General features: G+C 39.8%; 1 long non-coding RNA gene across 3 annotated transcripts in view; it reads left to right on the top strand.

Annotated features, from left to right (window-relative positions):
* LOC120220875 overlaps positions 1-16,492 on the top strand; it is a 33,004-nt gene extending 16,512 nt beyond the window's left edge. For 2 of the 3 annotated variants that reach the window (XR_005525676.1, XR_005525677.1), the window contains 3 exons: positions 14,084-14,186; positions 15,194-15,322; positions 15,804-16,492. This is a non-coding gene — a long non-coding RNA (uncharacterized LOC120220875). Of the gene's footprint in view, positions 1-9,687; positions 9,720-14,083; positions 14,187-15,193; positions 15,323-15,803 lie in introns of those variants that run through there. The other variant, XR_005525678.1, reaches the window with a different exon arrangement.
* Positions 16,493-18,261: the final 1,769 nt, after the last annotated feature.

The following is an 18,261-nucleotide window of genomic DNA, read 5'->3' as shown; positions in this document are numbered from 1 at the left end:
ATGTATATTATTCTTGCCATCAAAATAAGTTTACTCTTTTTTAAAAAACATTTGTGTTTTTTTTTTGGGGACGCCTGCATGGCTCAGTTGGACTTTGGCTCAGGTCATGATCTCACAGCTTGTGGGTTCAAGCCCTGCATCGGGCTCTGTGCTGACAGTTCAGAGCCTGGAGCGTGCTTTGGATTCTGTGTCTTCCTCTCTCTCTGCCCCTCCTCCACTCACACTCTCTCTCAAAAATGAATAAATGTTAAAAAATTTTTTTAAATGTTTGTTTTTGAAAGAGAGAGCACACATGAGCAAGTGGGGGAGGGGCAGAGAGAGAAGGAGATAGAGTATCTGAAGCAGGTTCCAGGCTCTGAGCTGTCAGCACAGAACCCACTGTGGGGCTCAAACTCACAAACCATGAGACCATGACCTGAGCCTAAGTCAGATGCTTAACTGAGCTACCCAGGCATCCCAAGATAAATGTACTCTTTTTTAAAAAAAATTTTAATGTTCATTTACATTTGAGAGAGAAAGAGAGACAGAGCATGAGTTGGGGAAGGACAGAGAGAGATGGAGACACAGAATCCAAAGCAGGTTCCAGGCTCTGAGCTGTCAGCACAGAGCCTAAAGTGGGGCTTGAACTCATGAGTTGTGAGATCATGACCTACGCTGAAGTCGGACACTTAAACAACTAAGCCACTCAGGTGCCCCCCCCCACCAGATAAGTGTACTCTTGATCCTCTTTATTTCACTCCTCCTCCCACTCATCTCCCCTCTGACAACTAACAGTTTTGTATTTAAGAGTTTGGTTTTTTGATGGTCTCTTTAATGGTTCATTTGTTTTGTGTCTTAAAATACACATATTAGTGAAATCATATGGCATTTGTCTTTCTCTGACTTATTTCACTTAGCCTTATACTCCCTAGGTCCATCGATATTTTTGCAAATGGTATAACCTCATTTCTTTAATGGCTGAGTAATATTCCATTGTGTGTATGTTAAAGATGTTATTGCATATGTTTTCCTCTAGGACATTATGGTTTCTTGTCTCACATTTAGGTCTTTAATCCATTTTGAGTATATTTTTGTGTATGATGTATGATGTTATAAAGTGGTCCAGTTTTATTCCTTTGCACATAGCTGTCCAGTTTTCTCAACACCATTTTTGAAGAGGCTGTTTTCTCCCATTGTATATTTTTATTTAAAAATGTTTATTTACTTTTATTTTTTTGTTTATTTTGAAAGAGAGAGAGTGCATGTGCATGAGTGGCATAGGGGCAGAGAGAGAGGGAGAGAGAGAATCTCAAGCAGGCTCCATGCACTGTTAGGGTAGAGCCCAACACAGAGTTTGATCTCATGAATAGTGAGACATTAACCTGAGCCAAAAGCCAGAGTTGGACACTTAACTAATTGAGACCCAGGGGCCCCTCCCCATTGTATATTTGTGTCATTTGTCATAGCATAATTAACCATATAAGCATGAGTTTATTTCTGGGTTTTCTGTTCTGTTCCATTAATTTGTGTCTATTTTTGTGCCAGTACCATACTATTTTGATTACTGCAGCTTTGTAGTGTATCTTAAAATATTTGATTGTTATACCTCCAGCTTTGTTCTTCTTTTTGAAGATCGCTTTGGCTATTTAGGGTCTTTTATGTTCCTATACAAATTTTAAGATTACTTATTCTAGTTATGTGAAAAATGTTGGCATTTTGGTAAAGATTGCCTTGTATCTATAGATTGCTTTGGGTAGTTTGGACATTTTAACAATATTTCTTCTCCCAATCCATGAGCATGGAATGTCTTTCCATTTCTTTGTATAGTCTTCAATTTCTTCCTTCAGTGTTTTATAGTTTTCACAGTACAGGTCTTTAACTTCTTTGGTTAAGTTTATTCATAGCTATTTTATCCTTATTAGTACAATTGTAAATTGGATTGCTTTCTTAATTTTTCTTTCTGCTATTTTATTAGTAGCATATAGAAACACAACAGATTTCTTTATATTTTTGTATCCTGAAGCTTTACTAAATTCATTTATTACATCTTTTTTGGTGGAATTTTGAGGGCTTTTTATGTATAGTCTTATGCAGTCTGTAAATAGTGGCAGTTTTTACTTCTTTCTTAACAAGTTGGATGGCTTTTATCCCTTTCTTTTGTCTGATTGCTGTGTCTAGGACTTCAGTACTATGTTCAGCAAAAATGATGGGAATAGACATCATTGTCCTGTTCCTGATCTTAGTGGAAAAGCTTTTAGCTTTTTATGATTGATTATGATGTTATCTGTGGGATTGTCATATAATGTAGAATGAATTTGAAAATACTCCTTCCTCTTCTTTTTTCTTGGAAGAGCTTGTAAAAGATAGGTATTAACTCTTCCATAAGTGTTTGGTAGAATTCACCTGTGAAGCCATCTGATCCTGGACTTGTGATTGCTGGGATTTTTTTTAATTACTGATTCAATTTTGCTACTAGTAATTGGTTTGTTCAGATTTTCTATTTATTCCTGATTCAGTTTTGGAAGAGTGTATATTTCTAGGCATGTATCATTTTTTTGTGATTGTCCAGTTTGTTAGCATATAATTTTTTTGTCATAGTCTCTTGTTTATCGTTTTAAATAACCAGCTCTCAGTTGATGATGTTTTTAATTGTTTTTAGGAGCTCTATTTCATTTGTAGTTGGTCCTTGAACAGTGTGGGAGTTAGGGGCCCCAACTCCCTGCGCAGTTGAAAATCTTCATACAATTTTTGACTTCTGCATAACTTAACTACTAATAGCCTCCTGTTGGCTGGAAGCCTTACTGAGAATCCAAGCCATTGATTAATGCATATTTTATATGTATGTATTCTGTTCTTATAATAAACCTAGAGAAAAATGTTATTAAGAAGATTATAAGGAAGAGACGATACATTTACAGTGCTGTACTTTTATAAAACAAAATCTGTGTGTAGCTGGCCCTGTGCAATTGAAACCCTAATTGTTGAAGGATCAACTCTTTTTGCTCTGATCTTTATTTTTTCCTTTCTTCTGCTACCTTTGAGCTTCTTGTTGGTTTTTTTTATAGCTCCTTTAGGTATAAGGTTAGATTATTGGAGATTTTTCTTATTTCTTTTTTTTTTAATTTTATTTTTTACAAATAGTTTATTGTCAAATTAGTTTCCACATAACACTCAATGCTCATCCCCACAAGTGTCCTCCTCCATGCCCGTCCCCCCCTCTCCCCCACATCCATCAGTCCTCAGTTTGTTCTCAGCATTCAAGAGTCTCTCATGGTTTGCCTCTCTTCCTTTCCCCCACCATTTCCCCCCTTCTTCTCCCCCTTGTTCCTCTGTCAAGTTCCTCCTAATCCTCCTATACGTGCAAACATATGATATTTGTCCTTCTCTGCCTGACTTATTTCGCTCAGCATAACACCCTCAAGGTCCATCCATGTTGCTACACATGGCCAGATTTCATTGTTTCTCATTGCCATGTAGTATTCCATGGTATAGATAAACCACATCTTCTTGATCCATTCATCTGTTGATGGACACTTAGGCTCTTTCCATGTTTTAGCTATTGTGGAGAGTGCTGCTATGAACATTGGGGTACATGTGCTCCTATGCCTCAGCATTTCTGTATCCCTTGGGTAAATTCCTAGCAGTGCTATTGCTGGGTCATAAGGGAGTTCTATTGTTAGTTTCCTGAGGAACCTCCACACTGTTTTCCAGAGGGGCTGTACCAGTTTACATTCCCACCAACAGTGTAGGAGGGTGCCCGTTTCTCCACATCCTCGCCAGCATCTAGAGTTCTCTGATTTGCTCATTTTAGCCACTCTGACTGGCGTGAGGTGGTATCTCAGTGTGGTTTTGATTTGTATTTCCCTGATGAGGAGGGATGCTGAGCATCGTTTCATGTGTCTGTTGGCCATCTGGATGTCCTCTTTGGAGAAGTGTCTGTTCATGTCTTCTGCCCATTTCTTCACTGGGTTGTTTGTTTTTCGGGCGTGTAGTTTGGTGAGTTCCTTATAGATTCTGGATATTAACCCTTTATCTGATATGTCATTTGCAACTATCTTTTCCCATTCCGTTGGTTGCCTATTAATTTTCTGGGTTGTTTCCTTGGCTGTGCAGAAGCTTTTAATCTTGATGAGGTCCCAACAGTTTATTTTTGCTCTTGATTCCCTTGCTTTTGGGGATGTGTCAAGTAAGAAGTTGCTGCGGTGGAGGTCAAGGAGGTTGTTTCCTGCTTTCTCCTCTAGGGTGTTGATAGTTTCCTGTCTCACGTTCAGGTCCTTTATCCATTTTGAGTTGATTTTTGTGCATGGTGTGAGAAAATGATCTAGTTTCATTCTTCTGCATGTTGCTGTCCAGTTCTCCCAACACCATCTGTTAAAAAGGCTGTCTTTTTTCCATTGGATATTCTTTCCTGCTTTGTCAAAGATCAGTTGGCTGTATACTTTTGGGTCCACTTCTGAGTTCTCAATTCTGTTCCATTGGTCTATGTGTCTGTTTTTGTGCCAATACCATACTGTCTTGAGGATGACAGCTTTGTAGTAGAGGCTGAAGTCTGGGATGGTGATACCTCCCGTTTTGGTTTTATTTTTCAGTATTACTTTGGCTATTCGGGGTCTTTTGTGGTTCCATACAAATTTTTGGATAGTTTGTTCTAGTTTTGAGAAGTATGCTGGTGCAATTTTGATTGGAATTGCATTGAATGTGTAGAGTGCTTTAGGTAGTAATGACATCTTAACTATATTTATTCTTCCTATCCATGAGCATGGAATGTTTTTCCATTTCTTTGTGTCTTCTTCAATTTCCTTCATAAGTTTTCTATAGTTTTCATCATACAGATCTCTTGTATCCTTGGTTAGGTTTATTCCGAGGTATTTTATGGTTTTTTGTGCAATTGTGAATGGGATCAGTTTCTTGATTTCTCTTTCTGTTGCTTCATTATTGGTGTATAAAAATGCAACCGATTTCTGTACGTTGATTTTGTACCCTGCAACTTGGCTGAATTCTTGGATCAGTTCTAGTAGGCTTCTGGTGGAGTCTGTCGGGTTTTCTATGTAGAGTATCATGTCATCTGCGAAGAGTGAAAGTTTGACTTCCTCTTTGCCAATTCTGATGCCTTTGATTTCCTTTTGTTGTCTGATGGCTGATGCTAGGACTTCCAGCACTATGTTAAACAACAGTGGTGAGAGTGGACATCCCTGTCGTGTTCCTGATCTCAGGGGGAAAGCTCTCAGTTTTTCCCCGTTGAGGATGATGTTAGCTGAAGGCTTCTCATAGATGGCTTTGATGATGTTTAAGTAGGTTCCTTCTATCCCAACTTTCTCGAGAGTCTTTATTAAGAAGGGATGCTGTATTTTGTCAAATGCTTTTTCTGCATCTATTGACAGGATCATATGGTTTTTATCTTTTCTTTTATTGATATGATGGATCACATTGATTGATTTGCGAATGTTGAACCAGCCCTGTAACCCAGGAATGAATCCCACTTGATCTTGGTGGATGATTCTTTTGATATGCTGCTGGATTCGATTTGCAAGGATCTTGTTGAGAATTTTTGCATCCGTATTCATCAAGGATATTGGCCTATAGTTCTCTTTTTTTGCTGGATCTCTGTCTGGCTTGGGAATCAGAGTGATGCTGGCTTCATAAAATGAGTCCGGGAGTTTTCCTTCGACTTCTATTTTTTGGAATAGCTTGAGAAGAATTGGGATTAATTCTGTTTTAAATGTCTGGTAGAATTCCCCAGGGAAACCATCAGGTCCAGGGCTCTTATTTGTTGGGAGATTTTTGATCACTGATTCGATTTCTTCACTCGTTATGGGTCTGTTCAGGTTTTCTATTTCTTCCCGTGTGAATTTTGGTAGTGAGTGTGTGTTTAGGAATTTGTCCATTTCTTCTAAGTTGTCCAATTTGTTGGCATATAATTTTTCATAGTATTCCCTGATAATTGCTTGTATTTCTGAGGGGTTGGTTGTAATAAGTCCATTTTCATTCATAATTTTGTCTATTTGGGTGCTCTCTCTTTTCTTTTTGATAAGCCTGGCTAGAGGTTTGTCAATTTTGTTTACTTTTTCAAAAAACCAACTCTTGGTTTCATTGATCTGTTCAATTGTTTCTTTGGTCTCTATGTTGTTTATTTCTGCTCTAATTTTTACTATTTCTCTTCTTCTACTGGGTTTAGGGCGTTCTTGTTGCTCTGCCTCTAGCTCCTTTAGGTGAGCTGTTAGATTTTGGACTTGTGCTTTTTCTAATCTCTTGAAATAGGCCTGGAGAGCAATGTACTTTCCTCTTAGGACTGCCTTGGCCGCATCCCATAGATTTTGAATTGTTGTGTTTTCATTTTCATTTGTTTCCATATATTTTTTAATTTCCTCTCTAATTGCCTGATTGGCCCATTCATTCTTTAGAAGGGTGTTCTTTAACCTCCATGTTTTTGGCGGTTTTCCAGACTTCTTCCTGTAATTGATTTCAAGTTTCAAAGCATTGTGATCTGACAGTGTGCATGGTATGATCTCTATTCTTTTATATTTATTGAGGGCTGCTTTATGTCCCAGTATGTGATCTATCTTGGAGAATGTGCCATGCGCACTTGAGAAGAAAGTAAATTCCCTGGCCTCAGGATGTAAAGTTCTAAATATATCCGTCAGATCCATCTGGTCCAATGTGTCTTTCAAGTCCATTATTTCTTTAGTGATTTTCTGTCTGGTTGACCTATCCATTGCTGTAAGCGGAGTATTAAAGTCCCCTGCTATTAGCACATTCTTATCTATAAGCTTGTTTCTGTTTGTGATTAATTGTTTTAGATATTTAGGTGCTCCCATATTCGGTGCGTAGACATTTATGATTGTTAGTTCTTCCTGATGGATGGACCCTGTAATTATTATGTAGTGCCCTTCTTCATCTCTTGTGATTGTCTTTAATTTAAAGTCCAGTTTGTCTGATATAAGTATCGCTACTCCGGCTTTCTTTTGATTTCCTGTAGCATGATATATATTTCTCCATCCCCTTACTTTTAATCTGAAGGTATCTTCCCGTCTAAAATGAGTTTCTTGTAGACAGCATATTGATGGATTTTGTTTTTTAATCCATTCTGCTACCCTATGTCTTTTGATTGGAGCATTCAGCCCATTTACATTCAGTGTTATTATTGAAATATGTGGGTTTAGAGTCTTTGTATCTTTTGTAGGGTTCATGTTTGTGGTGGTGTCTCTGGTATCTTTGTTCCTTGCAACCTTTCCTTCAGAGCATCCCCCTCAGGATTTCTTGTAGGGCTGGCTTCGTGGTGACAAATTCTTTCAATTTCTGTTTATTTGGAAAGGTTTTTATCTCTCCTTCTATTTTGAATGACAGGCTTGCTGGATAGAGGATTCTTGGCTGCATATTTTTACCGTTCATCACATTGAAGATTTCCTGCCATTCCTTTCTAGCCTGCCAAGTTTCAGTAGATAGGTCTGTCACCACTCTGATAGGTTTCCCTTTGTATGTTAGGGCCCTTTTCTCCCTAGCTGCTTTCAAAATTCTCTCTTTGTCCTTGTATTTGGCCATTTTCACTATGATATGTCGTGCAGAAGATCGATTCAGGTTACGTCTGAGGGGAGTCCTCTGAGCCTCTTGTACTTCCACATTTACTTCCTTCCCCAGGTCGGGGAAGTTCTCTGCTATAATTTGTTCCAGGACTCCTTCAGCACCTTTCCCTCTCTCTTCCTCTTCTGGGATTCCTATGATACGGATATTGTTGCGTTTGACCGTATCGCTGAGCTCTCGAATTCTTCTTTCCTGTTCCTGGATCAGTTTGTCTCTTTTTTTGTCAGCTTCTTGTTTTTCTATAATGGTGTCTTCTAAATCACTTATTCTCCTTTCTGCCTCTTCAATCCGTGCATTGGAGGCCTCTAATTTATTATGGATCTCATTTATCGCATTTTTTAATTCTTCATGCCTATTTTTATTTTCCATTCTGTCTGTAGCCATAGTTTCTTTGATGTCCCCTATGTTTTTTTCAAGCCCAGCTATTAATTTTACCATTATTATTCTAAAATCTTGTTCAGTGATGCTGCTGATATCTGTTTTGAGCAGTTCATTAGCTGTCATTTCTTCTTGGAGTTTCTTTGGAGGAGAGGTCTTTCGTTTCGTCATTTTAGTTAGCTTTCCGGCTCTTGTTGGTTTTAAAGACCTGTTATGCTCTCTGTTTCTATGAGCACTGCTATATCCAAGAAGACTCTTTGACTTTCCAGGGCCTATCCTTTCAGAGAGTGTTTTTTGAATGGTATACCCTGGTCTCTCTTGTTGGGACCTTGGTTATTTTATTTTCCTATTCGTAGTGATATTTGGGACTCTCCACCTTGTGTACTCTCGCTTGTTTCTTGAGGTAGCCCTGGAAAAGAAAACAGACAGACAAATACACAGGGAGCAGGAGCACACAAACGCAAAGGCTAATTCAACTAACATGCAAAGCGAGAGGGAAAACGAAAAAGTTAAGAGAAAAGACGGAGGAGGGAGGTCGAATAATATGGAGTATAAAATACATAAAAGGGTCAAAAAGGGGAAAAGAAAAGGAAAAAAGAAGAAAACCGATGGACAAAGAACGGTTTAAAGCATATACCTGGATTTCCCAGCTACAGTGAAATAGCCGTGTGTATGCAGTGCTGGTTGAGGAGCACAGAGAAAGAAAGAGGAGGCAGGGCGGGATGAGGCACAATTGGAAATAGAATGAACAGGCAGACGGGATAAGAAGCTTTTTTCAAAGAGGTAAAGGGTAGAATATGGTTGGATAGGTGAGAGAAGGGTGCTGGAATCATCGAGAGAAACTATATAGTCTAATTACTCCTGAGAGAAATAGCTGAAAATGTCGGTAGGTGTAGAATTTACATTTACAGAATGGATTCGTTGTGATTGTTTAATAAGCAAGCTGGCGACCAGAGTTAATCAGGTCAGTGTTCTGGGGAAAAAAGAGAGAAAAGAGAAAGAAGAAGAAAAAAAGAAAGGAAAAAAAAGGGAAAAAAAAGAAAGAAAAAGGAAAAAAACAAAAAAAGGAAAACAATGGGAAAAAAAAAGGGGAGGAGGGCACCTCTCAGGCAGGGATGGGCGTGGCGTGATCCAATGCCTCAGGTGGGAGCTCTGTCTTGGGGATTGTGGGGAGGAGAGTGACGGTGCTCTAGTCCCTTCTTGAAGCAAGCACTGCACCTCGCTTTTTTGGGCGTGTAAACTCCCCGTACCGGGGGCGCAGCCGAAGTTGGTTGCAGTCTTCAACCCAGGGCAGTTCCAATCTCCAAATCCCAGTCCACGCGCCCCGCTGAAATTGCCTTAGACACAGCTTCCCAGGCAACCCCCTCGGGCAATTCCAGGCCCCCTGTGGAGCTCTGGGGGTGGAGTCAGAATCGCCGCTTCCTTCTCTGGGTTGGGCTGGCGAGCATGGGCGGGGGTTTGCCTGCCGAGTGCTCTGAGCCTGAGTCCGCTGGAGTGAGTTAAACCGGGTCCCTCTATGGCTCGTCACCCGAAACACGAACTCACAGGCTAATTACCCAGTTTTTAGTTCTTTGCCTTCCCTCTGGAGTTCCAGCCAGCCAGGAGCGTGGACGCTCTGTGTCCGCGCGGCTCTTTCAGCGGCCCCAGCCGCCCGGGAGCTACAGTGGCGGCAGGCGCGCCACCACTCTGAAGTCCAGCCTCCAGGAGCCCGCACAAAGAAGCAGTTTGTGTGCTCAGCCCCCCCCCTCCCAGGACCAGTTGGCGCGAGGTGACCTGGTGTGCAGGTATTTGGCAAGTACGGTCTTTCTGTGCACCGAGCGGAGGTTTTTCCTCCCCGAGCTGAGGTTTTTCTCTTTCGGACTCTCTCCTTTTCCCCTCTCACTCCCCATAGAGGGTAGAGGGGGATCGCCTCCCACCCTGGAGTCTCCGATCTCGGCCCGATTTTATCTTCCCCGGTTAGCACTCACATTAGAAGGCTCTCTCAGTGGATTCTGCGTCCTTTTTCTCCCAATCTCTCAGGTTTTGTAAGGTTTCCAATGGCTTCAGATCTTTTCTGTGTGATGTATGGGCACGAGTGCAAGTATGGAGCTCCTTACTTCCTCTCCATCTTGCCCTCTCTCTCAGCATATAGATTTTTTTAAATGCATAAATTCACCCTGTGTCTTTTGATTGGAGCATTTAGACCATTAGCATTTAAAGTAATTATTGATAAGTGTGTATTTATTATTAATTATTTTTTTGTTGTGTTTATAGTTCTTCTCTTTTCCTTTCTTGTTCACTTGTGGTTTGATGACTTTTTTTAGTATTATGCTGGATTCCTTTCTCTATTTTTTGTGTATCGTAGGTTTTTTTGTTTGTGGTTACCATGAGGTTGATATGTAACATCCTTTGTGTATAGCAGTCTGTCTTACGTTGCTGGTCACTTAAGTTCAAACACACTCTAAGGACACTATATTTTTATTCCCCCCACTCCACATTTTATGTATTTGAATGTCCTATTTTATATCTTTTTATTTTTGTGCATCCTTAGCTAACTTTTTCAGATAACAATTGTTTTTACTACTTTTGTCTTTTAACCTTCATATTAGCTTTGTAGGTAGTTGACCTACTTTTCCTCAGTTTGTTTTCCCCAGTGAAATTTGTTTCTTTTCATAATTTGCTTCTAGTTATGGCTTTCTCTTTTTCACGTCATGAATTCCCTTTGAGGGACACCTGAGTGGCTCAGTCAGTTAAGCGTCCGACTTCGGCAAAGTTCATGATCTCATGGTTCATGGGTTTGAGCCCCGCGTTGGGCTCTGTGCTGACAGCCAGCTCAGAGCTTGGAGCCTGTTTCAGATTCTGTGTCTCCCTCTCTCTCTGACCTTCCCCTGCTCATGCTGTCTCTCTTTCTCAGAAATAAAACATTTTTAAAAAAAAATCTGTTGATTCTCTGTAGTGTATTTTTCACTTTAGTTATTTAATTCTTAGACTCAGATTGTTTCTTTTTCATATTTTTTTCTTTGTTGGTGTTATCACTTAGTTCATCCACTCTTCTCTCAAGTCTGATGAATATCTTTATGACCATTACTTTGAGATCCTTATCAGATAGATTGTTGATCTCCATTTCATTTAGTTCTTTTTCTGAAGTTTTGTCTTATTCTTTTGTTTAGAACATATTCCTCTGTCTCCTCATTTTGTCTGAGACTATGTGTTTGTTTTTGGGTATTAGGTAGGTCAGCTGTGTCTTCTGGTCTTGATAAGTAGTGGCCTTATGAAGAAGGCATCTTGTGGTGCCCATTAGTGCAGTCTCCTTGATCAACAGAACCAGCCACCACTGTGGGTGTGTCCCTTATGTGGGTTCATAGGTCTTTCTGTTGTGACTTGACTGTGACTGCTGCTGGTATGCTTTTGGACGTGGCTGACCATCAGCCCTGTTGTCAGCAATGATTTGTGTGACTGCTGCAAGCATATTGGTGGGCAGAAATGGACCCAGGTGCAGTTTGCTAAGTGGTACAACTGTAACTCCTGTCAGCTTTCTGGTGGTTGGGATAGCTCCTTTCACAGCTGGTCCCATCTATAGTTACTGCTGGTGTGCTGGTAGGTGGAGTTAGTTCCCATTGTAGCTGGCTGAGAGGCTGGGTTACAGATGCTGTTGGCATGCTATTGGGTACAAACATCCCTTGGTACAGCTGGCTAATTCTCTTGGCCACAATGGCTGTGCGTATGCTGGTTGATAGGAATGATTCCCCAGTGAAGGAGTCACTTTGTAGGGGCACCTGGTCCCAGGCTGAGCTACCATCCAGGTATGGTGAAGCAATAGTTTCTTTGGAGGGGCTCCTGCTGGGGTGGGCCAGCAGGGGAACACTAGGGCAGGGCAAGCAGTGCTAGCAGGGTAGATGGTGAGTATCAGAACTGATGTCTACCAGCGTTGGGCCAGCTAGAATGAAGGAAGTCAGGAAGAATGGTGCCTACCAGCACTCCCATTCCTGGAGAACGTTCCAATAGATCCCTTTCTCTCTAGCACATACCTAAAATTGGTCAGTAAATCTCCATCACATATAACACAGGTGTTTTTCAAACTGCTGCTTCTGTGTTAAGTCTCAGACTGAGCAATACAGCGAGCTGGCCCTTTCAGAGCAAAGTCTCAGTTTCCTCTAGCCATGTGGCTCTCCTTGAGTCAAGCTCTGCTGATTTTCGAATCTCCCAGTTTTGAGCCCTGCTGATTTTCTCAGAGAGACATAATGGGAGCTCTTCCTTTTGGTGTAGCTCCCCAAGTCCAGAGGTACACAAAGTAGGTCTTGATCCAGTCACTCCCCAAGGAGAGGACCTCCGTGGCTTTGATATCCCTTCTGCTTGTGTGTCACCATGCCAAATATTTGGTTCTCGGCTATGCCTCTGCCCCTTCTGTCCTTCTTGATTTGGCCTTCTTTTAATGTCATTGGCTTTTGGAGGATCTGTTCTGCCAGTGTTCAGGTGGTTTTCAGAGTACATCACATTATATGAAGTCATTGCCTTAGTGTGTCTGTGGGAGGAGGTGAGCTCAGGATCCTCCTATTCTGTCATCTTCCTGTTCTCCTTTAGTTGTTTTAAATGTCATTGTGGGTTGAGGATGGAGAATCTGGACAGAGCTTCCCAGTCTGCTAACTTGTAGATGTCCCTAAAAAAATTATTTTATCTATTTTATAAACAGGAATACCGAAGCTCAGATAGTGACTTGTGCAAGTTTACACGGATAAAGATAAAGGCTGGGATTTGACTATATTTCTTTTTCCAGGTTTTGTGATTTTTTAAAAATAAACTTTGCATTTTAGAATAATTTTAGATTTGCCAGAAAGTTGCAAAGATAGTACAGAGAGTTCCCATATCCACCTACTCTTTGCCCTACACAATTCTCTCTTTTATCAACGTGTTAGATTGGTATAGTACATTTCTTACAATTAATGAACCAATACTGATACATTATTGTTAACTAAAGTGTGCATTTCATACAGATATCCTTACTTTTAACCTAATGCCTTTTTCTATTCTAGGACCCAGTCTAGGATACCACATTACATTGTTGTCATATCTCCTTTGGCTCCTGTTGACGCTCACAGTTTCACAGAATTTCCTTGTTTTGATGGCCTTGATAGTATTGATGAGTACCACTCAGGTATTTTGTAGACTGTGCATCAACTGGAATTTGTCTGATGGCTTTTCTCATGATTAGACTGGGTTATGGGTGTTTGGGAGGAAGTCCACACAGGTAAAATGCCATTCTTATCCTGTCATGTCAGGGCCTTGATCAGCTGGCCAAGGTGGCCTTGATCTGCTCTGTAAACTTACTTTTTTACTTTATATACCATAGTTAAGAAGGGTTGGGGAAGATTAAGCTCCACTTCCTAGAGGGTGAGAAGCTACATAAATTATTTAGCATTCTTCTATAGGAATAATTAACTTATTTTGTTTCTCAATTGTTTCAGGTTTGTCCATTGGAAGCTCATTCACAATGATTCCCATGCCCCTTTGGCATGTCCCCATTGTTGTGTTTCTGGAGCACTTCCTTACTTTCTTGCACTACAGGATCCCTATTTTATATATTCCCTGCCTCAGCTGTTAAGGAATCAGTCATTTCTCCAAAGAGCTGCAGTTCCTTTTAGTAAATCAAAATGTCTTCCAGAATATGAAATATCTAATAGACTGTAGTAGCCAATAGAAACTCATTTGGAAGGGTATGTGTATGTAGGGTGGCTAACAAGGCCAAAGAAAAAGAGAAATATGGAAGGGTCATAACCCAATTTTCTCCTGAATGATAGTTTCCTATACATTTGGAGGCAACTTAGGAGCGTAAACTAAAGAGTCAGATACCTTAGATTTAAATGCCAACTCTGACACTTTCTAGTTGTGTATCAGTGAACATAAATTTCCTCATCTGTAATATTGGTATAGTAATCGCAGCAGGTTGTTGGCATGATTATTTAATGATATAGAGCACATGCTTTGCAGTACCTGGCACACAGTAAGCATTCTTATGTTAGCTCTTGTTATTAGTTTCATTTTTTTCCTTGTTATTAGTTTCAATTCTTTACTCATCTGAACTAGCTACTATAATGTCATGAACAACTGTGAACTCTCACTTTTTGTTTGATGCCTATGTTATTCAGCTTCCCTCTTGTATTTCTTTCCGTAGGAATATTTTTGATGGGATCCAGTACGTGTTCTCCTTTGAGATTGCCGAGAAGCTGCAAGTGGCATCACTGCCTGGTACTGGAGAAGCATGTGGGTATCTCTGTGTAGGTGACTTTTCTAGGGACCTTCAGCTTTATGTAGCTGTCTCTTCCCCAGACCCATATTCAGGTTCAGTCCACTCTTGGTCCCTATCAGTCTTTATCTTAGAGACCATAAAAAATCATGTCATCTGAATATGAAATATTCCTACTAGGGTGAACTGAACACCAAATCTCTTTTTGTTAATAGAATTAAAATTTTTATTATCCTCCTAGAAAATTTAGTATCCCCTTATTAGGGGAGCTCTTTAAAATGATTCCTTTAAGAAGAAATTGTCTTCCTTTTGATCATGTGATTCTTCTCCTAAAGGTTCTTATTTCACTGCAGATTATGTCTCAAATCTTCCTCCTGAGTGTCAGCACCACCTAAAAGATTGCCATATTTTTTATACCAGTAAGCCTTCTCCCATGACTTTCATATATGATATGTTCTTTTCCAATACTTTTCTTCACTAGACTACATTCAAATAACTTCAAACTCTACCTGGAGTAATATAAAGAGTGCTAATACCTCCATGTCTACTGCTTTTTGCACACTGCTGTTTATCCCCTAGAATGTTCTGGCCCCTGATTTGTGTATGGTATAAATACTCAAAGTATTCAACATTTGTTCATCTTCCTACATATCTTCTAAATATTTGTATCAATGTTGTCATATCCCTAAAGAACATGTATGTAAGTACCCCACTCAAGATAGTACTAAGTATCTTCTTATTTATAATTAGGAGAAAGATAAAGGCTCTCTAATAGGTCTAGAGTATACTCCTCTACAAATTTGAATAAGGAGACATCTTAAATTGAGATAGTTTCACTGCCTTCTTTAGTCCCTTGGGTGTGATTATAAGAAACTAATTCCCAGCTCAGTCCAAAACTGGGTATTTCCTCAATGAGATAGCTATTTCTGAGTCTTAGAGCTTGGACCCTTTATTTATAGTTGGCTACTTGGGGCCCATAATATCAAGTACGGTCTAATATTTCTGTAGAGATTGACTATTTTACATTGCCATTCCCAGTTCATGCTGTGTTCTCTTCCCCCATGGTTGTGATTGGAATCTTCATACTATACCTGCTCTGAGAAAAGAAATCTAGAGATAAATGGAGTAGAAGATTGATGCCAAATATACTTTGAGAGTAACAGAAAGGTGAGTACAAGGGAAATACAGTTTTTGATAATAGACTTTCTATAGTAGTGATTTTCTACAGTAGTCACCAGACTGACTTTCAGAAAATACCCTTCTCTCCAAATAGAAAAAAAAAAGACCAACTCTATTGTTTGCCTTCATCATCTAACTATACAAAGTACTTCTCTTACATTGAATGATTTTACTCAAAATTTGAGTGATACAAGTATAGGAAGTTATTTGTATGTAATTGGGTGGGAGCGGGGATTAGGTAGGAAGCCAAGATCTGGAACTAATACAGAAAGATAAAGTGGTAGAAATAGAAGTATGGGACTTTGGAAATTTAATACTGTCTAAATATGTGTATTGCCTGCCTTAAAATAAATTAGAGAGGAAAATGATGTGAGTCATGTTAAGTTAAAATGAAAATTCATGAAAGATGAGTCATCCTCATTTCCTACAGAATAAAATACAGAAGATTTTTTTTTTTTCTTCATTTCAGGATACACAACCAGAAAAGCGAATTTGGAAAATCTAGGTAGTCATTTTCTCTCTTGCTTTGCTATAGATATGTCCCATTTGATAGTGCTGCTGTTCCTCTTTTCATTTCTTTATGCCTCTTGTAGCAGAAACTGTTGCACATCACTGACAGGGTAATTCTGGGGCTGGTCCTTAGCCCTGAAGAAGGCTGGTTCATAGTTTGTTAAATGTTATATCAGGACTGGGGGCATATTGCATGTTCACCCAGATGTGGGGTCTTTCCTGGGAAAGAATCTCAATCTTCCTGGAAGCGTGGAAATAGAGCACTGTCATTATCCTTAGCAAATTATCAATGGCCAGTAGAAATACAAAGCTACCAGAGTTTCTGTGAGGAAATCTGGAAAGTAACCAAGCTAGAGTGGCAAAGGTGGGCTCAATCTGTAAAGAAATCACTTTGCCAATCTTCATCCAAGTGCGCACTAAACTATGGAAGACACAGATCCTGCATATTCAGCGGTAAAATCCTGTGCTGTCCATGTATATCACATAGTCCTGGATCTGAACTGTGTGAGCAGGGAATCTACCTATATCCTTTAGTTGACTAGAGAAGGTAAGTCCTGGGGCACATGGGTTTCATGTGTGAATGAGCTTCCATAGTTGATGCCTTTATTTTTTTAAGTTTATTTTGGGAGAGAAAGTCTGCGCAAATGGGAGAGGGGCAGAGAGGGGAGAGAACAAGAAGCCTAAGCAGGCTCCACACTGTCAGCGCAGAGCCCAATGCGAGGCTTGAACTCATGAACTGTGAGATCGTGACCCAATCTGAAATTAGACACTTAACCAGCTGAGCCACCTGGGTGCCCCCATCGTTGATGCCTTTAACTTGTTACCTCAACCCAAGTTCTAATCCTCTTGCCTCCTAGTAATGTTTATTGTGATAACATTCACATTTAAAGTATACAGTTCAATTGTTTTTGATATATTCACAGAATTGTGGAACTATCCCCACAATCAATTTTAAAATATTTTCATCACATCACAAACAAACCCTGTAATTTTTAGCTATCACCACCCCAAATCCTCATTCCATCATGTCCTGGGTAACCAATAATATATATTTTGTTTTTGTATATTTGATTTTTTTTTGTTTTGTTTTAAATGTTTTATTCATTTCTAGGAGAGAGAGAGAGAGAGAGCGTGAGCAGGGGAGGATCAGAGAGAGAGGGAGTCACAGACTGAAACAGGCTCCAGGTTCTGAGCTGGCAGTCAGCACAGAGCCCGACACGGGGCTCGAACCCACGAACCGCGAGATCATGACCTAAATGAAAGTCGGACGCTTAACCGACTAAGCCACCCAGGCGCCCCTGTATATTTGATTATTAAGGACATTTTATATAAATTAAATCATATAACGTGATCTTTTGTGACTGGCTTTAACTGAAAACATAATGATTTCAAGATTCATTCATGTTATAGCATATATCAGTACTTCATTCCATATTTATGTGTGAATGTTATTTTTCCTATATAATTCACACATTTAAAGTAAACAATTGTATTCACTGTAATCACAGAGGTATGCATTGTTAGTTATTTTAGATCATTTTAGAACTTCTGTTTTCAGTGCTTTTAGGCATATACCTAGGAGTGGAATTGCTGGGTCATATGGTAATTCTGTGTTTAATTTTTTAAGAAAGTCAAACTTTCCACAGTGGCTGCACCATTTTACAGTCCTACAAACAGTATGCAAAGTTTCCATTTTCTCTACATCTTTGCCAACACTTGTTTCTGTATTTAAATTTTTTAATGTTTATTATTTTTGAGAGAAAGACACAGAGTGTGAGCAGGGGAGAGAGAGACAGAGTGTGAGCGGGGGAGGGTCAGAGAGAGAGGGAGACACAGAATCCGAGGCAGGCTCCAGGCTCTGAGCTGTCAGCACAGAGCCCAACATGGGGCTTGAACTCACAAACTGTGATATCATGGCCTGAGCCTAAGTCAGACACTTAACTGACTGAGCTGCCCAGGCCCCCTGTTTCTATATTTTTTAAATTACAGCCAACCTAGTGAGTATGAATTGGTATCTCCTTGTGGTTTTGTTTTGCATTTCTCTAATAATGCTGTCAAACACTTTTCCATGTATTTGTTGACAATATGTAAATCTTCATTGGAAAATGTTTAAGTCCTTTGCCCATTTGTTAATTGGATTGTCATTTTGTTGAATTATAAGAGCTCTTTGTATATTCTAGATATTAGACCCTTATCAGATATATGATTTGCTAATATTTTCATCTATCCTATGGCTTTTTTAAAAGACTTTAATTTTTTAGAGCAGTTGTAGGTTCACAGCAAATTTGAGAGAAAGGTACACAGATTTCTTACATACCCCCTACCTCCACACTTAAATAGCCTCCCACGTTTTCAGCATTCCTCACCACTGTGATACTTTGGTTGCAATTGATGAATCCACATTGACACATTGTAGT

This window comes from Hyaena hyaena, unplaced genomic scaffold, assembly GCF_003009895.1.
Source record: "Hyaena hyaena isolate Hyena2069 unplaced genomic scaffold, ASM300989v1 scaffold_744, whole genome shotgun sequence".
In the NCBI taxonomy this organism is placed as follows: domain Eukaryota; kingdom Metazoa; phylum Chordata; class Mammalia; order Carnivora; family Hyaenidae; genus Hyaena; species Hyaena hyaena.
Note: the sequence above shows the minus strand (reverse complement) of the source record. Positions and strands in the feature narration are given on the sequence as shown.